Below are 6,507 nucleotides of genomic sequence, written 5' to 3' on the forward strand. Positions count from 1 at the left end.
CTTATTTTTTAAAATGGCAATTTTCTATTTATGATTACCCAATGGCACATACTACTAGAAAAGTATATTATTATGAAAATGGTTTATTTACATGAAGCAGGATTTTACATATGAGCTGTTTTATGCAATATCTTTTTATAGAGACCTACATTGTTTGGGGGGTATAGTTTTCCTTTAAACGTGTGATTTATAAGTGACTGAAGTTTATCAAAGCACAAGTCACATGGCTGGGGGCACCGGGGAGGCTGACAATATTTCTAGCCCCATGTCAGATTTTAAAATTAAATGTAAAAAAACAGTTTTATTAACTGATTGAAAAACACATGTTTCCCATGACAGTGTCCGTTTTAATATATTTTGTATAACCTGTTCCTAACATCAAAACTCTAGCACTGCTTACTTGCTCTATTTTGTATAAATAACACATAATGGAAAGGACTCCTAATCCTTCAGTACATTTAAAACTGCTGGTTTAGCTTTGTTTTAGCATCTGTGAGTATTTGTTGACTGATTCATGAAAACCGTAATCCATCTGATGACAGCTGAGAAGAGAGGACACAAGGAAAAGTTGTGTGTCACTTGACCTTGGAGTATAACAACGTGTTCATTTCTTTTATGAGTCCTGTTAAATTAAATGCTGAAGTTGTAGCCACAAAAAAAAAAAAGAAGTAAAGAGGAAAGGCTAAGGTAAATTCCCTGTGCTGGAAGATATACAGTATATTATAATACTTGCCTATCAGCTGGAAACGGCATTGTAATTTGTTATAAGATCTTTCACTTGGCAAGAGGACAACATTTTGCACAGACTGTAATGGTTCAGTTCCATACCTCGTCCTGTCCGTGTACTGTTTTGTAGTTATATCGTTCCAGTATAGGTTTCTTAAGTGCCGATTAAAAACAATAAAATAATGTTAACATAATGTTAACAAACAGGTCCAGTTTGATCCATTTTTTTTATTTAGAAAAAATATACTTGCAGGGATGTTGTGAATAGCCATGTGTATGTCAATTGTGCCCCTTTTGTTAGTTCACTATAAAGCGGTGGTTGTCAAACTTTCTCTAAAATTTGGCTAGGGCCCCCCTTAGCTTATAAAAGCAATAAAAATATAGGCAAATGTTAGTGTATCCGTCATTGAGTCATAGACCCAAATTCACTAAGCGCTGAAGCGCCTAACGCTAGCGTCAATTCGCTAGCGTTGGGCATTTTCGTTACTTCGCAAATTCACTAACGAACGCTGGCGTAAATTCGGTAGTGTTACTTCGCACCCTTACGCCTGGCGAATTTCACTACGGACGTAACTGCACAAATTCACTAACGCGCGCAGTGTACTGAACGCTACCTTTTACGCTAGACTTCCTTCGCCACCTCAGACCAGGCGAAGCGCAATAGAGTAGATAGGGATTGCTTCAAAAAAAGGTCAAATTTTTTCTAAGTCCCAAAAAACGCTGGCGTTTTTTCTATATTATGGGTGATAGGCTTGAAAAAGATCGAAAAATTTTTTGGGGCTCCCCTCCTTCCCCCCTACATTTCCTGATTCATGGCAACTTACCTAGACAGTGGGCACATGTGTAGGGCACAAAAAAAATTTATTTGATGTTATGAAGGTTTCCCAGGCATTTGTAGTGATTCTACGTATTCCTCCATTGAAATTTGAATTTGGCTCCGTATGCAAATTAACCATCGCTAGCGTAACTTCGCTTAGCGAATCAACGCTAGCACAACTTTGCAACCTTACGCTACCCCTGTGCGCAACTTCGGATTTTAGTGAATTTGCGGAGCGCTGCCGAAATTATGCCTGGCGAAGTGTGGCGAAGCGCGACGAAGTGTGGTGGGAGGAGAAGCCAGTCCATCAGCATCCCTAGTTAGAGAGTGTCCTGTATATTTGTGTGGTCTCCCTATGTAAGTTAATATTCTCAGTACTTCTAAGTACTTTTTCTCATTGTGAAACTCTAAGGGTGGCATGTAATATCATTTGCAATGCAAATACATTTTTGCAAAGTAAAAAATGTTGCCTTTTCGAATACTTTGCCCCATACGCGACAGTAGGGTAGAGATTGAGAATATTATAGTTTGCGAGAGTGTGCAGTGTATGTAATAAAACGTCTTACTGACATAGTTATTACGTTTGCTCCAAAAGTTTACTCCACCTTCAAGCAGGTGTTAAACGTTTACAATGCGCAATCAAGATTGACAATGCAATAAAAGAATAATGAAGAATATTACTTTGCTACATGTGAAACTTTATTCACCAATTTGTACTGTTTGGGAATGTTATTCTATTTCCCAGTGCCGGCCCAACCCGGCCAGGCGTCCAAGGCCTCCTGTCCAGTCAAAGCGACCAATATGCGCATGTTTGAAAAAATACGAGTGTGCACGTGTGGAAAAAAAACGTGTGTTCATGCGCAAAACAAATATGCAGCCCAAAAGGGACAGACTGCACACGCCTGTCAGAGCGGGGACAGGACTAGGTAGGAGAGGCAGAGAAGGTGCATGCCTGGCACCCCACAGCTTTGTGCCCTAGGCAAGTGCCTTCTCTGTCAACCCCTAGTTCTGATATTTCCTCCTAAACCTTGGAATTTTAACTTCATTACCCTAGCAACCAAGCAGCACTTTGGAAACCAAAATCGAAGGCGTCAGGGTCAGAGACCCTGACAACCAGGTAAGATATTTAGTTGCAAGCGAGAAAAATGATTGAGGATTAATGTAAATCAGACCTTCTCTCTATATATTTAAAATGGATACATATAATTAGGGTCAGACTAGGCTGCGTGGCTGGTGGAGTCACTTCCTTCCTGACCTCCCTCCCCAGATCGAAATGTGAGAATCGGTGCACAAAAAAAGGTAATGGGGGACCTAGGGGGATTCGCCCCGGGACGGGGGCCCATGGGGTTAGCAGAGGGGGGGGCAGACGGCCCTTGGGGGGTTGCAGGTCACTAATGTAGCAGCCCCTGTGGGCTCACACCCCTCCACTCCGACGCTGCATATGGTAAGCAGTAATATCCCCTCTACCAATTAACATACAATTAATAAAAGTCAAAAGGTTTGACCTAGATGGTTAACCAAGCATGTACTGAAGCAGGAGAATGAAATGGGCAATGGGCACAGTTACAAGAAAGGGTGCATAAGAAGGGCAGAGAGTGCAGATGGCAGGAGGAAGTGTGCAGGGGATGGAATATATACACTAAATTTCAAATCCAAACTGAATTTGCATGCAAAAGGAAAAATGAGAGCGACATAGTTATGTCAGTTGGGTGAAGCTTATGTATATTGATAATTTTTTGCTGCGTTTTTAAGTGCAAAATCTATTAACGATCAAAGGGCATTTTTTGGTTTCACTTTTTTTTGCAAAATACATTGAAGTCAATGGGCGTTTATGTGTTTTTCTTGCACATTATTTTGCTGTAAAATTTTGCTATGCTTTAGAGAGGCCCAAAAGTTACGAAAAAAATTTACAAAATACTTGCAGGTTTGTAAGAACATCCATATGCACAGGCAATGCCACTCATGTAAGAACCCAAGGGTACTTTTTTGGAAAACTTCGCCAGGAACCTCTATAATAATAAAACAGTACGGGTATGGGACCTGTTATCCAGAATGCCAGGGACGTGGGGTTTTCCGGATAACAGATCTTTCCATAATTTGGATCACCTTAAGTCTACTAGAAAAACATGTAAACATTAACTAAAACCAATCTGCTGGTTTTGCTTCCCATAAGGATTAATTATATCTTAGTTTGGATCAAGTACAAACTACTGTTTTATTATTACAGAGAAAAAGGCAATCATTTTTAAATATTTGGATAAAATGGAGTGTCTGGGAGACAACCTTTCCATAATTCAGAGCTTTCTGGATAACTGATCCTATACCTGTACCTTGTGTTAGATCCCAACTAGGATATAATTAATCCATATTGGATGCGAAACAATACTATTGGGTTTAATTAATGTTTACATTATTTTTTTTTTAGCAGAGTTAAAGTATGGAGATCCAAATTACAGAAAGATCTTTTATCTGGAAAACCCCAGGTCCTGACCATTCTCCATAACAGGTCCCATGCTAATTATAGGTCAATACTAAATTATACTTTCAATTTAATGTTCATTTTAGATTTCTGATTGTGATGAATGAAATGTTTCAACAGGTTTCACCCATAAGAGCAAATTTACTAAAGGGCGAAGTGGCTAACGCTAGTGAAATTTCACCAGCGTGATGTCATTTTGACACTTCGCCGATTTACTAACGGCGCAAGAGGTAACGTTTACTAAATTCCGCAAGTTAGTGAATTAACGTAGTTACGTCCCTTTGTCATAGCGCAACTTCGCTTGGCGTAAGGGTGCGAAGTAGCGCTACAGTAGGTCCAATTTACGCCAGCACCTGTTAGTAAATCGGCTAAGTGGCAAAATGACGTCACGCTGGTGAATTTTCGCTAGCGCTAGCCACTTCGCCCTTTAGTAAATTTTCCCCCGAAGTGTGGCGAAACCAACGCTGGCGCAACTTCGAAGGTAAGTATATTTGCCCCATAGACTGGATCAGGTTCACCCATCACTAATTTCTGCTGATCTATATAGCTTTTAAAAGTACTTTAGTTTTCATACCATTTCCTTAGTTTAAAAATCTTTAAGATATACATCCTCTTTAAGACATATACTGTAGATGGGTCCAACTAGAGTACATTTAACCAAGTAACTCACACACTTACCAAGTAAGAGGTAATAATGTATATTTGTTTTGGGCACACATGACCATAAAGAAATTAGACTGAATATTGTCTCGGTCAACACTTTTAATGTATTGATAATGTCTGCACATATTTGATTATATTGAGGAATCATTAAGTTAGGGTTTTGGATACACGAATAATGGTCAAGTCAGGCATGTGAACACCCGTGTACATGTATGTCCTTTACATTCCATGTGCAAGTTGGGCACCCCAGCGTGTAGTTCGCTAAATACCGAGGGTGCAGAAAGTTTAATTTGGAAAGAGCAGGCACAGCTTGGGATCAAGTACAATGTTGTGTTTTATTACTACCGAGAAAAGGGAAATGATTTTTAAACAGTGGAATTATTATCTTAAAGTGAAGTCTATGGGAGATAATCTTCCCGTAATTTGGAACTTTCTTGATAATGGGTTTCTGGATGACAGATCCTATACCAATATCTTGCTTCTTCATAAAATATTTCCACTGCTGTTACATAAAACTCTCTGTTCCTATGCAAGTGCCGGGTTAATTACCTAAATGATCAATGGGATTCAGATGTGAATGTGAATGGTGTTGCTATGGTAGCATCAAGCTGGCAAATTAGTTATAAATGAAACCACTAATTTACTTATACGAAACAACTAAATTAGAAACAAAATAAATGAATGTTTTTGTCTTAAATGCCATGTTGCAGTTAAGATGATGATTGGAATTGTGTTAAATAACAATGACGATGATATTTACCAAAGGCCTTTTCCTGCATCTTCCATGAACCCCTTCACCTCCTATTGAAATGAAATAGTGATAAACACTGGGGAAAAAATGAAGTAATACATATTAATTAATTTACTACACAGTATATCTCTGTTATCCCAAACTTTATTAAGCAGTATACTGTTTTGCCTGTTTTATTGGAAATACATTATATTGTCCTGGTCTATCCATGAGACAGAAGTCCTATATGGCATGCCCAGTATTGCCCCTGTGGGAATCCATTCTGCAGGGACTTATCTGTGAATTATGAATCTAATTGCCATGCAAGGACCAAACATGGAGTAAATTTAATTTCTCCTGTTTAGTTTAAGAAACAACAAAAAACATAGTTTTTTCATAATTAAAATAATAGGCAAAAGGTATGTAGAACACAAGCCCTGTTCACCGAACCTATGTTGAACAGGGGGGCGTACTGCCCCTTCAAACCTTTTAATGCAAGGCTTATTTATGGGTCAGTCCTAAAAAAAACTCAAGGGATTAAAGTAAATTAAACTCCCCATATAATAAAATCCACTACCCCCACCCTGCATAGTCCCCCTCCCTGCTCCCGCCCGCACAGTTAATAACTCCAGTAATTGCCCCTAATCCTGTAATTACCCCTCGTTGCAGAGTAAGCGAAGTGGAGCTCACGGGCAGGCCCGGACTGGCAATCTGTGGGTTCTGGCAAATGCCAGAGGGGCTGCTGTAAGATGCCATAGAAAGTCACTATTTAGTGGTCTGGTGGAGGACTCTTTGGGCCTCTCTGTAATTGGAATGCCAGGGCCTATTTTGATTCCCAGTCCAGACCTGCTCACGGGCGACATCTTCTGGTGCTCTTCATGTAATCTTCGGGTCTTCTCGCTTCCCTTCGCCTATTTTCGTCACGTTCGGCACATGCGCAGTTGATGCAGGAGATTGCTTCAACTGAAGATTACAGAAGAGAAGAAGATGGTAAGAAGAAGAGGGGTATTTACTGGAGTTATTTCCTGTAAATTGTGATAAGATAAACCATATCAGTTTGATTCATATTATTAATTATGCTCTTCTAGTCCA

This window comes from Xenopus laevis, chromosome 3S (assembly GCF_017654675.1).
Source record: "Xenopus laevis strain J_2021 chromosome 3S, Xenopus_laevis_v10.1, whole genome shotgun sequence".
Taxonomy (NCBI): Eukaryota; Metazoa; Chordata; class Amphibia; order Anura; family Pipidae; genus Xenopus; species Xenopus laevis.